Source organism: Lissotriton vulgaris, chromosome 9 (genome assembly GCF_964263255.1).
Source record: "Lissotriton vulgaris chromosome 9, aLisVul1.2, whole genome shotgun sequence".
Classification (NCBI taxonomy): Eukaryota; Metazoa; Chordata; class Amphibia; order Caudata; family Salamandridae; genus Lissotriton; species Lissotriton vulgaris.
The window spans coordinates 1,213,228,115-1,213,238,753 of NC_141697.1; the positions used below are offsets into that span (position 1 = coordinate 1,213,228,115).

Sequence of the window (10,639 nt, forward strand, 5' to 3'; positions counted from 1 at the left end):
CATGCGCAAGCAAATGGTTTGCAAGCTGGGTATCAATTATTAACAGAATGGCAAGCATTATCGGAAAGGTTGTATAAAAGAATATCAAGAATAATAATATCGAATTACAAAAATATTGCTTAAAAAATATTGTCAAGAAAAATATTGAGTTTACATACCTTGTATGTAAAATACGAAAATATTGTTTAAAAAATATTATGGAACAGAATATTATCACAAAAGAATACTGATTTATCAATATATTAATCTCTCTATATATAGCATTATAATACATTTTTTTAAAATAATAAAGTACTGAATACATATACAATTTAAAATAAATATTTTTATTAATATATATATAGATACATATATATCCACATTTATATATAAATAATATTTAAAACTATAAAAAATAAAATTAATTAATTGTTTTTATTACACTAAATTAAAATATTACCAATAAAATAACAGTAACTAATATATTAAAAAAGAACACGTATACATAATCTAATTTAAATATGAAAATAAATGTATGCAAATAGCTTCAATCACTGGGATCTAAGGGTGTGAATAAAATATATATCTATATTTTAAAATATGAAAACAACATAACAAATTAAGAAATACCGCAGCAATATTAACAATAACTGAAAAAGTCAAATACAAATAAACATATATCAACAAAAACATATATCTCAAATAAATAAATAATTTCAAATAAATATACATTTGAAGAATATATAAAAAAATACAAAATTCAAAAACAAAAGAAATTTAAATTAATCAACAGTAGCAAAACTAAGTAATGTAACTCCAAGTAAGGAAAGTGTTCTACTTTAAAGGGAGTAGATTTACTATTCCTACTCCATTTTAATCAAAAGCAGAGAGTCTTAAACTTTAGAGGGGCTCAATTTATTATTCCTTAAGAAATGTTACATATAGCATTTAAGTCCTGATATTTTAATAAAATATTTAAATAGCTAACAAAACAAAGGGGCTGATTACAATGTCGGTGGGAATAACAGTGACCAGCTGCCGGTGGCGGTCCAACTGACAGGCAGGCCTTTGGTCTGACTGCTGCATTAGGATGCAGGCGGTCAGACCTCAGAGGTCGGGGGAAAGACCTCTGTGTCCGACCAGGGCCGGACTGGTCGTTGTGGGCACCGGGCAATCCCCCGGTGGGCCGCAAGGGTGGGGACCGGTTTTTGTTACAGGGCCATTTTTGCAGCATAGCTGCAAAATCGGCCCTAAACAAAATCAGCTGAAAACCGACCCTGGCAAAGAGCTCGGTCACACCCCCCCCATTCCCCCCCCAGGGGCCGGCCGAGCTTTTTGCCAGGGCTGGTTTTGGTTCCTCGTCCGGCCCTGCCTCCGACAGGATCTAGCATCCTGTTGGGGAGATGGACGGAATAGTATCCGTAGCATGGCACCGCCATAGGGATTACAATGTCCCTTTCCGACAGCCTGTCGGAAACACACTTTGGGAGCCCCAAGCAGGGCACCCATGGGCCATAGTAAAGTGGCCCTGGGGGCGCATGTTTTGCTCCCACGCATATTCTTGCACCGTGTGTCAGGCACCAGATGGTGTCTGGCACACGGTGCATGGATGTTCACAAAGTGCTCTCTCACATTGCAGCTTGTGCTGCGGCCCTATTCCTAGGCCACAGCACAAGCTGCAATGTAAAATAGCACTTTTCCGACCGCCAGCACGACAGTCTTATCCAAATTGGATGGTTGGACCGCCGCCTGCTCCGCCAGTCAGTCTCCTGACTAACGTGATAGCGAGCGTCAGTCCGACCACACTTTATCGTAATGAGCCCAGGTATTATTAAAACATATTTAAAATAAAACAGCTTATATTATATAAATTAATAAAATGTAATGAAATTTAATACAAATTTAATAATGAGAAATATAATCACAAACATGCCAAAAAATATAAATATATCAATAGTAATAAATAGTAATTACATAAAACAAATACAAATAAAACCAATAATAAATATCAAGTATGCTTCACAAACCTAAGGGCCGATTAGGATGGCATGCGGATCGCCACCGCCATGCAGGCGGTAGCGATCCGTCCGCCATCCGTGCCCGTCGGCCACCTATTTCCCCCCGCCATATTACAATGGAGGGGTGACCGCGGCGCACGGGAAAACCGTCCGCCACTTGCGGTGGAAAAGGTCTAATATGGTGGCGGTGTCTATCAGACACCGCCAGCCATATTAGGATGTGCTGTGGGCAATGCCGCCACGAAAAGGCAAACAGTCTTTGCTTCGTTGCAGGCCCTCAGGGCGAAGGGGGGCTGGGGGTGCACATGGGGGGTACCCATGGTACCCCCCTGCGTTTCAAAATACAACATGGCAGGCACCGCGGTGCCTGTCATGTTGTGCTTTGAAACGCACAACATACATTTTTAGCATTGCGGCAGGCGGTGCTTTCAGCACCGTCCGCTGCAATGTCAAAAATGCGGGATGCACCCGCCAATGTGTCGGGTGCATCCTAATTCGAGGCACCGGACCTCCGCCCCAGTGGCGGACGGTCACGTCCCCCGACAGGATGGTGGACGGACTTTGTCCGTCCACCATCCTAATTGACCCCTTAATTATTCATACACTTATCAACAAATTAATAATTAAATACGTCAAATAAATCACACAATAAACAACTAAATAATTTACATACCTAATTACCAAATAAACATCTAATTCACATTAAAATTAAAAAAATTAAAAAGAAATGAGGTAAAAAATATATAATTCAAATTACTTCCAACCCTGTTTTCCAGCACACTCTAAACCCCACTACTAAATTATAAATTAGTAATTAAACTCTATAGAAAATAATTACATTAACAGTCACAAAATACACTTAAATTATTTAATTAACAATGCATCAATTAGCTGATTTACATAAATAAATACTAAATACATATTTCATTGCCATAAAAAGATAACATTATAGTACAATGATTTATAATTTTAATAACTACCCCTACAAACCCAAAAACCCGCTACTAAAATATAAATGATTACATCTTTAAAAAAAAATACACATTAAAGTTACAAACTCTATTTGAAAAAAATGTGACAGTTATATTAATAATACTAACAGCTAAAATGAATATAAGTACTAATTTATATATTAAATTCATGACAAATATATTTACTACATCTATATTAAAGTAAACAATATTACATAGAACAATGTTTGTAAAAATGATATTATATGCATTGAAAAAACAATATTCTTACCTTTAATATTCTGGTCCACGATATTTTTGTAGTGATGATGTTTTTGACAATATTTTTAGGTTACATGATATTAGGAATCAATATTTGTGTCATTCACCTTCGGGGAACGGGCAGTGGGGACAGCTACCAGAGTTGCATTTTTATAAGACAAGGGGGCAGTGATTGTATCAATAAGACTAGCACAGTATCATGGATTACTGACAGATTGACAAGGAGGTTAAAAGAAGTGGTGCACTGAGGGCATCAATCACTGGAAGATTGACAAGGAGGTTAAAAGAGGTGGTGCACTGAGGGCATCAATCACTGGAAGATTGACAAGGAGGTTAAAAGAAGTGGTGCACTGAGGGCATCAATCACTGGAAGATTGACAAGGAGGTTAAAAGAGGTGGTGCACTGAGGGCATCAATCACTGGAAGATTGACAAGGAGGTTAAAAGAAGTGGTGCACTGAGGGCATCAATCACTGGAAGATTGACAAGGAGGTTAAAAGAAGTGGTGCACTGAGGGCATCAATCACTGGAAGATTGACAAGGAGGTTAAAAGAAGTGGTGCACTGAGGGCATCAATCACTGGAAGATTGACAAGGAGGTTAAAAGAAGTGGTGCACTGATGGCATCAATCACTGGAAGATTGACAAGGAGGTTAAAAGAAGTGGTGTAACGAGGGCGTCAATCACTGGCAGATTGACAAGGAGGTTAAAAGAAGTGGTGCACTGAGGGCATCAATCACTGGCAGATTGACAAGGAGGTTAAAAGAAGTGGTGTAACGAGGGCGTCAATCACTGGCAGATTGACAAGGAGGTTAAAAGAAGTGGTGTACTGAGGGCATCAATCACTGGAAGATTGACAAGGAGGTTAAAAGAAGTGGTGCAATGAGGGTGTCAATCACTGGCAGAGTGACCTGGATTATAGAGAATACTGTGCAGTGAGGGTATCAGTCACTGACATTGTGACATGGATTGGAGGAAGAGGGGTGCAGTGAGGGCATGAATGGCTGACAGTGTGAGAGGGGTTATAGGAGAACGGTGTGCAGTGATGCTCATCAGTCACTGCCAGTGTGACAAGGAGTGTAGGAGAAGTGGTGCAGTGAGGATGTTCATCACTGGTATGCAATATCTCCAGCAGTGGCCATGTTTCACTCGTAAAAGAGCTGGATTTTTCAGGGCTGATTAACAAAGAGGTGAAAGAGTCCTCAAAGTAATGTCCTGTTTTACCACCTCCTGTATAATACTTGGCGAATTTTCCCTCCTTTTTCTACGTATTTTTAAGATTTTTGTATTTTTCATATAGGGTATTCTATTTTCCCCTAATTTTATTTTTCATGTGTTATGTGCAGGCTATTAGAGATATTTTTATATTTTGTTATACCCTTGCATACTTTATTTAAAAAATCGTGGCTTACTCTGTTTCTTTGCTGCCGAAGGGGTTTTACGTCTGACTTATTCTTTGTGACTTCTGCTGCTAAGAGTCTCTTCCAGGCGCTCACTAAACTCTCATTGAAAATATGGTTCTGTTACATGGAGCCTCCCCCACACCATCAGTCGAACAATACCACCATCTGGGAGTACTTGTCCACTTAAAGGTGCATCCTCCTATACTGGGTTTCTTCCCATTGAGGGTTTTAATGTGTACTCTTTGGGATCTTGTCTTCATGTTCCTCACAAACCTCCGACGGGATGATGTACTCCAGAGCAACTTCGACACTCCAAGCGGACACACCGGATCGGACAGAAGAGCCTTGAGCATGATCACTTAATTGATGCATTGGCTGTAACATGGCGGAGAAGCGAGTCCAGTCTATGGGATATGCCCTTAGAGGGAATCTATCACCTTGTGAAGCTATGAGACACAAGATGATTGGCATCTCAGATCACACCCAGCGCATATCATTCAATGCATTTATTTTGCAAAGTCTATATAATAACGCAGCAGTGCATCAGCTTGTAGGAGGAAGAATGGTTACGTAGATCATTTACGCAACTAGTTAGACATGGATAGGGCACTAGCATAATTGACATTGCACAACTAGCCAGGGTTAGAGCCTAAGTCACCAGCATCGTAAGTCTGCAACTTAGCCGCTACACCACATCACTTCCTACTTTGAACCCTTCTCTGTTGATTTGTTTCAATCAATGCATCCTAGCTGAAAACATGGCTATTCATTCCCCTCCTTAGTGTTGAAGAAATAAATCCAGGGTTTGCCTGGGAGCAGACGAGTGTTGATGAGTTACATGAGGGCAAGTTTACGTGAGTAATGAGGGCAGATGTATGTGAGTTATGTTAGTACTCAGAAATGATAGAATGTTATCTGTTCAGACGTCAGAAGATAGGATAAACTGGGTATCTTGCAGGGGGCAAATCACAACTGATTAAAATTAGGAATACCTCAAGTCCTAGAAGTGCCCCCAGCTTCATCAGGAATAAAAATAAATCATGCAGCAGGGTTTCAGTCCTAGGCTCAAAATGGAAAATCTATTTGTAGCTCAGTCAGAAAGTCAGAAGACTCTAAGAGCCATGCGCAAATGGGTTAGCGGCTCGTTTGCGCATGCTAAAATTGGTATGGCCATGTGCTAACACAATTTTGTGAGTCGCAAATGAATTGCGACTCGCAAACATTTGATTAGAGGCTCGCTATTTGGAAGGGGCGTTCCCTTCCAAATAGCAACTCTCTAACCCATGTACGAATGCTTTGCAATTGCAATTGCGGTTGCAAAACGCCCGCAAATTGCCACCCTCTTCACGAGGGTGGCAATGGAGTCGCAAATGGGAAGGGGTCCCGAGGGGACCCCTTCCCCTTTGTGACAGGCTCTGAAAATATTTTACAAGGGCACACAGTGGTCCCAGGGACCACTACTTGCCCTTAAAAAATTAAACAAAAACGTTTCTTTATTTTTTTAATGCATCCCGCTACATTAAAAAAACTGCTTTTTTTAAAAGCAGTCCCAGACATGGTGGTCTGCTGAGCCCAGCAGGCCACCAATGGGCTCGCAAATTGCGAGAGGCTCATTAATATTCATTAGCCTTGCAATTTGCAACCCCATTGGGAATCGCTAACAGTGTTAAACACAATGTTGTATTTGGCAAATAGCGCCTTGCAAATCGCAAGTCGCAAATGAGTCGCAATTTGCGAGGCGCTATTTTGTTGGTTGTACATCTGACCCTATGAGTCGACACTGGGAATGTGGTACTTGGAGAGACACACCTGCTCCACAAGAAAATTGAAAGCCTGTGAGTTGATGATTGGGTAATTTGCTGTACAGCCATGAAGGTCTCACTGTCCTCTATGAAAGCCAAACAAAAACACCAGATAGTTGTAATAGATGTCAGTGGAATAGGGCACACAATCTACTAAAGATAGTGGTTGTGATACAGAAGCTTTGTTCTAACACAAGCAAATAGTCCTGAAGCATGAGCATCATTAAAGAAGTGGTTTTCAGAAGCTACAAACACCATACCATATATGCCCACTGGCCCTGGAATACCTACACCTCAGACACTGCCTTCTACTCCACCAAAGTTAAAGGAGATGCCCTGATGAGAGCCCCATAGAGAACTAGTGAGGCTTGAAACGCGTCGGCAGTTGCTAATAAAGTAGCAAAAGTGGATAAAGGATCAAAGAAAGAAATAGTATTGATTCAGGCTAAAGTTCAGACTTGTTTATCAGTACGCTTAATGACATCCAATTGAGCCATCGCTTTAGTTTGTGTAGCACATTGATCTGTTTCATGATGTATCTATGGTTGTATAAAGTTTTGTGTAAAGTATTGTTTTTGCCATGAAAATGTCAGTTTTGTATATTGATGTAAGTACTGTGTAAATTGTGATGCATGTAAATATGTATATGACATTGTGGTGTTTCATGTTTTAGATGTAAAGGTCCTTCAAAGAGGAAGGAGCTGTTAAAAATAAGAGGGTGAATAAAATAACCCAATCACTAAATGAAAATAGCGTGATTGTTGTAAAAATTATTAATAAATAATTAGGACACCAGGTTTTCTTTTTCAAAATATATTAAGGCGGGAACATCCTTTACAACGCAACTTTTACCATGCAGTGCTTTTATATCGCAACTTTTACAACGCAAACCATTACAACGCATTGCGCTGGGGGGCGCTCTAGGATAGGGAATAGATTTAATTTACTATCCAACACCTTCCCTACTATCCACGGGGACTGGAGTTGGAATAGTAAATTAAACTATTCACTATCCAGCACCCCTCAACACTATGCGTTGTAAAGGCATGCGTTGTAAAAGTTTCGATGTATAAGCATGCGTGGTAAAAGTTTCGATGTATAAGCATGCGTGGTAAAAGCATGCGTTGTAATGTCATACATCCTATTAAGGCCCTACCTGGGTTCTGTCCAATTGGGCCTAGCTCCTCTTGTTTTCAAGTTTCTACTCCATCAAAGCATTCACAGCAGTGATGGGAAATACCGGCACAGTGGCCCAAAGGTTTGAGGTCGAGGGAAAGGTAGATGTTCATTTGCCACAATATGCTGCTCTGTATGTGCACTGCAGTCTTATCCACATACCTCAAAATGAAGTGTGAATATCTCAGAGATGTTAAGTTTGAACAACACTAGAGTAGAGAACTACAAGGCATATGCGAGGATAATGTAAGGTTGGCTCACTTTATGGCCCTGAATGGTTGGCACCGGACTCCTAAAAAGAATCAAGCGGCAGGCCTGCGAAATATGGGCCACCCCCATACTCATACTGGCAGCAGCAAAACTTTTAATAAAACAGGCAAAAGTAGTGCCAGAGGTCAGTGATGCGACAAGCTTTAAAAAACTCAAGCACGGAAGCTGGGCTCCAAAACTATACAATAGCAGAAGCTTACCACACTATCTGTTGTCCTCCATAAAGCCAGCAGTGAAGTGCCAACTAATGAGGATACAATTCGGCTTGATCCCTCTATTGGCATACAAGTATGGGCAAGGTTACAAAGAAATGTCAGCCAAGCAGTGCAGCGCTTGTGGAGAAGAAGTAGAAACGCTAACTCACATATTATGTATCTGTGAGACACTGCGCCCTTTAAGAACTTATTGGCTTCCACCCATCTGCCGCATTTTAAACATTCTGACATGTCAGGACGCCCTGGTAAAATGTTTGAATGGTGATTCAGCACAGTTGTCGGCACACTTTATGAAATTTCTGATGGCCGCAAACGACATTCTGGCCTCCGAAAAATCCACAGAACCATAAAGCTCATTCCACCATTATCAGTTTTAATCCTTTTTAATGTAATTGCCAACATTTTTAAAATTGAAATTTATGCACTTTATTCTGTATCTAAGTTTTTGTGATTGCAATGATTTTAATGAATTGTGCAATAGAATGATATTCTATTCTCTCTGGTACTGATATATGATGAAGATGGGCAGAGCAAATATGTAGAGCAGTTCATAGCTTAAGGTCAGGCCCACTTCTTCAATTACCGGGAAACTGTGAGAAGGAAGTTAAGAGACCTGTGATGGATAATGGCTCCATACCTTTGACACTGTATATAACACTCAGGATAAACATGGCACATCGTGGCTATTGTTAGGGCCCATTTGACAGTCAAGCTAGGAAAGTGGGGATCATTGTGGTTATTTGGTAAGAGTCAAGAGCCAGGATGGTTTCTTATGAATTACATTTAAAAAGAGTCGCCATTTGCTGCAGTGATTCTGCTCAGGAACAGAACTATGCTTGGGTCTGTAGAACATCAGCATGTAGGGACTGAGGGCCATATGTAGGTAAAAAGTGTTTTGCGATTCTTAAATTGCAATTTTTAGAGAACCGCGATTAGAGAATCGCAAAAGGCAATGTAGGTAGGATTAGCAAATTATTTTGATAATCCCACATATTCCTTATTTGCGAATCGCAAATTGAGATTTGCAAATATGGAATACCTTCCCATTCATTCCTATGGGCTAGAAGGCCCATAGAAATGAATGGGAAGACATTCTCAATTTGCGATTCTCAATTAGAGAATTGCAAATTGAGAATGCAATTTCAGGTTTGCAAGAGTGTCAATAGGACACCCTTTTGCACCACTGAAATAAACATGTGTGCACATGTGGCGCACATACATGCGCTAAGGATATGTATGTGCACCACATGGCACTTTGAAAAGTGTAAAAAAGTGCATTTTTCAAAGAAATCACAAATTACCACCAACCTGAAGTTGGTGGTAATTTGCGATTCCTTAAGCCAAAATCGCACAACTTGGGTGCTTCCTACATTGCATTTAAGGAATCGCAATTTGGGATTCCTTAAATGCATTTACAAAATAAGGAATCGCAAATTTTGCGATTCTTTTTTTGCATGTGGGTTTTTGTGTGCTACATAGCATACTGCCCAAATTGCGATCGCAAATGCTGAAATTCTGCGAATTTCTGCATTTGCGATTGCAATTTGGCTACCTACATATCGCCCACAGTCCCCATACCACCTCAGTACCTATGAGCACGAGTCCGACTACCTATAGAGCCTCATTTGTCCTCCTAACCTTACCAGAGAAACAAGTACATTGGCACCCCAGAACACAAAACTCTCGACCCTCTCAGGAATCGCAGTAACAGGACACACCCTTTCGCTCTCTCACTCGTACTTGTCCACAATAAGATAAACAAGAGACATGAAGGAAGTTTAGAATATTTATTTAAACTAACGTGCTCTAAAAAGAAGTATTCATGCCACAATTAGAAAACAAATGCATGCAAAAATACTGTTAGTATAGTTAATAATCCATATACCATGAAACAAACATGTCATTTTATAAGAAAGTGTAACCTTCACCCTTGCTAGTGAAGCTAAATGATTATATATGATTATATATCAAAGATGTCTGGGATTTCTGGCAGACCCCGTACGGACATTGGGGCATATTACCAAGGGCCTTATCGCCGCTTTAGCGGGAATTTTTCCCGCTAAAGCGGCGATAATTTCATCGCCCTATTACCTAGCTGTTGCTAACACCAGTTAGCGACAGCTAGTAGGAGATAGCGGGCATTTAGGTGCCCACTTTGCATGTCAGCGATAATTATCGCTAATGACATGCAAAGTGGGCGTGCCAAGATGTTAGCAACTGGAAACAGTCGCTAACATCTCTATCTCCTATTACCAACTTTTGGAAATAATCGCGCTAAGCGCGATTATCTCCAAAAGCTAACGCCTGCCCTGAGCTGTTCTTAGCCATGTAATCCAATGGTAGGTGGATTACATGGCTAAGAGCATTTGCTCGGTAAAGCATGAATATCGCTGACTTTACAGCGATATTCATGCATTTCGGCCGATTTTTATCGCTTAGGAGATAAACCTTGATAATATCAAGGCTCCTAAGCGATAAAAATCGGCGATGCTCGGCGATATAATTTTGGCCGCTAACCAAGCTGAGCAATACTTTTCGCTCATGCT

The 10,639-nt window shown here is 40.3% G+C and overlaps 1 protein-coding gene across 1 annotated transcript in view; it reads right to left on the reverse strand.

Annotated features, from left to right (window-relative positions):
- Window positions 1-10,639, reverse strand: part of LOC147693061 (collagen alpha-1(VII) chain-like) — a 398,052-nt gene that overhangs the window by 147,718 nt on the left and 239,695 nt on the right. The window lies entirely within an intron of this gene.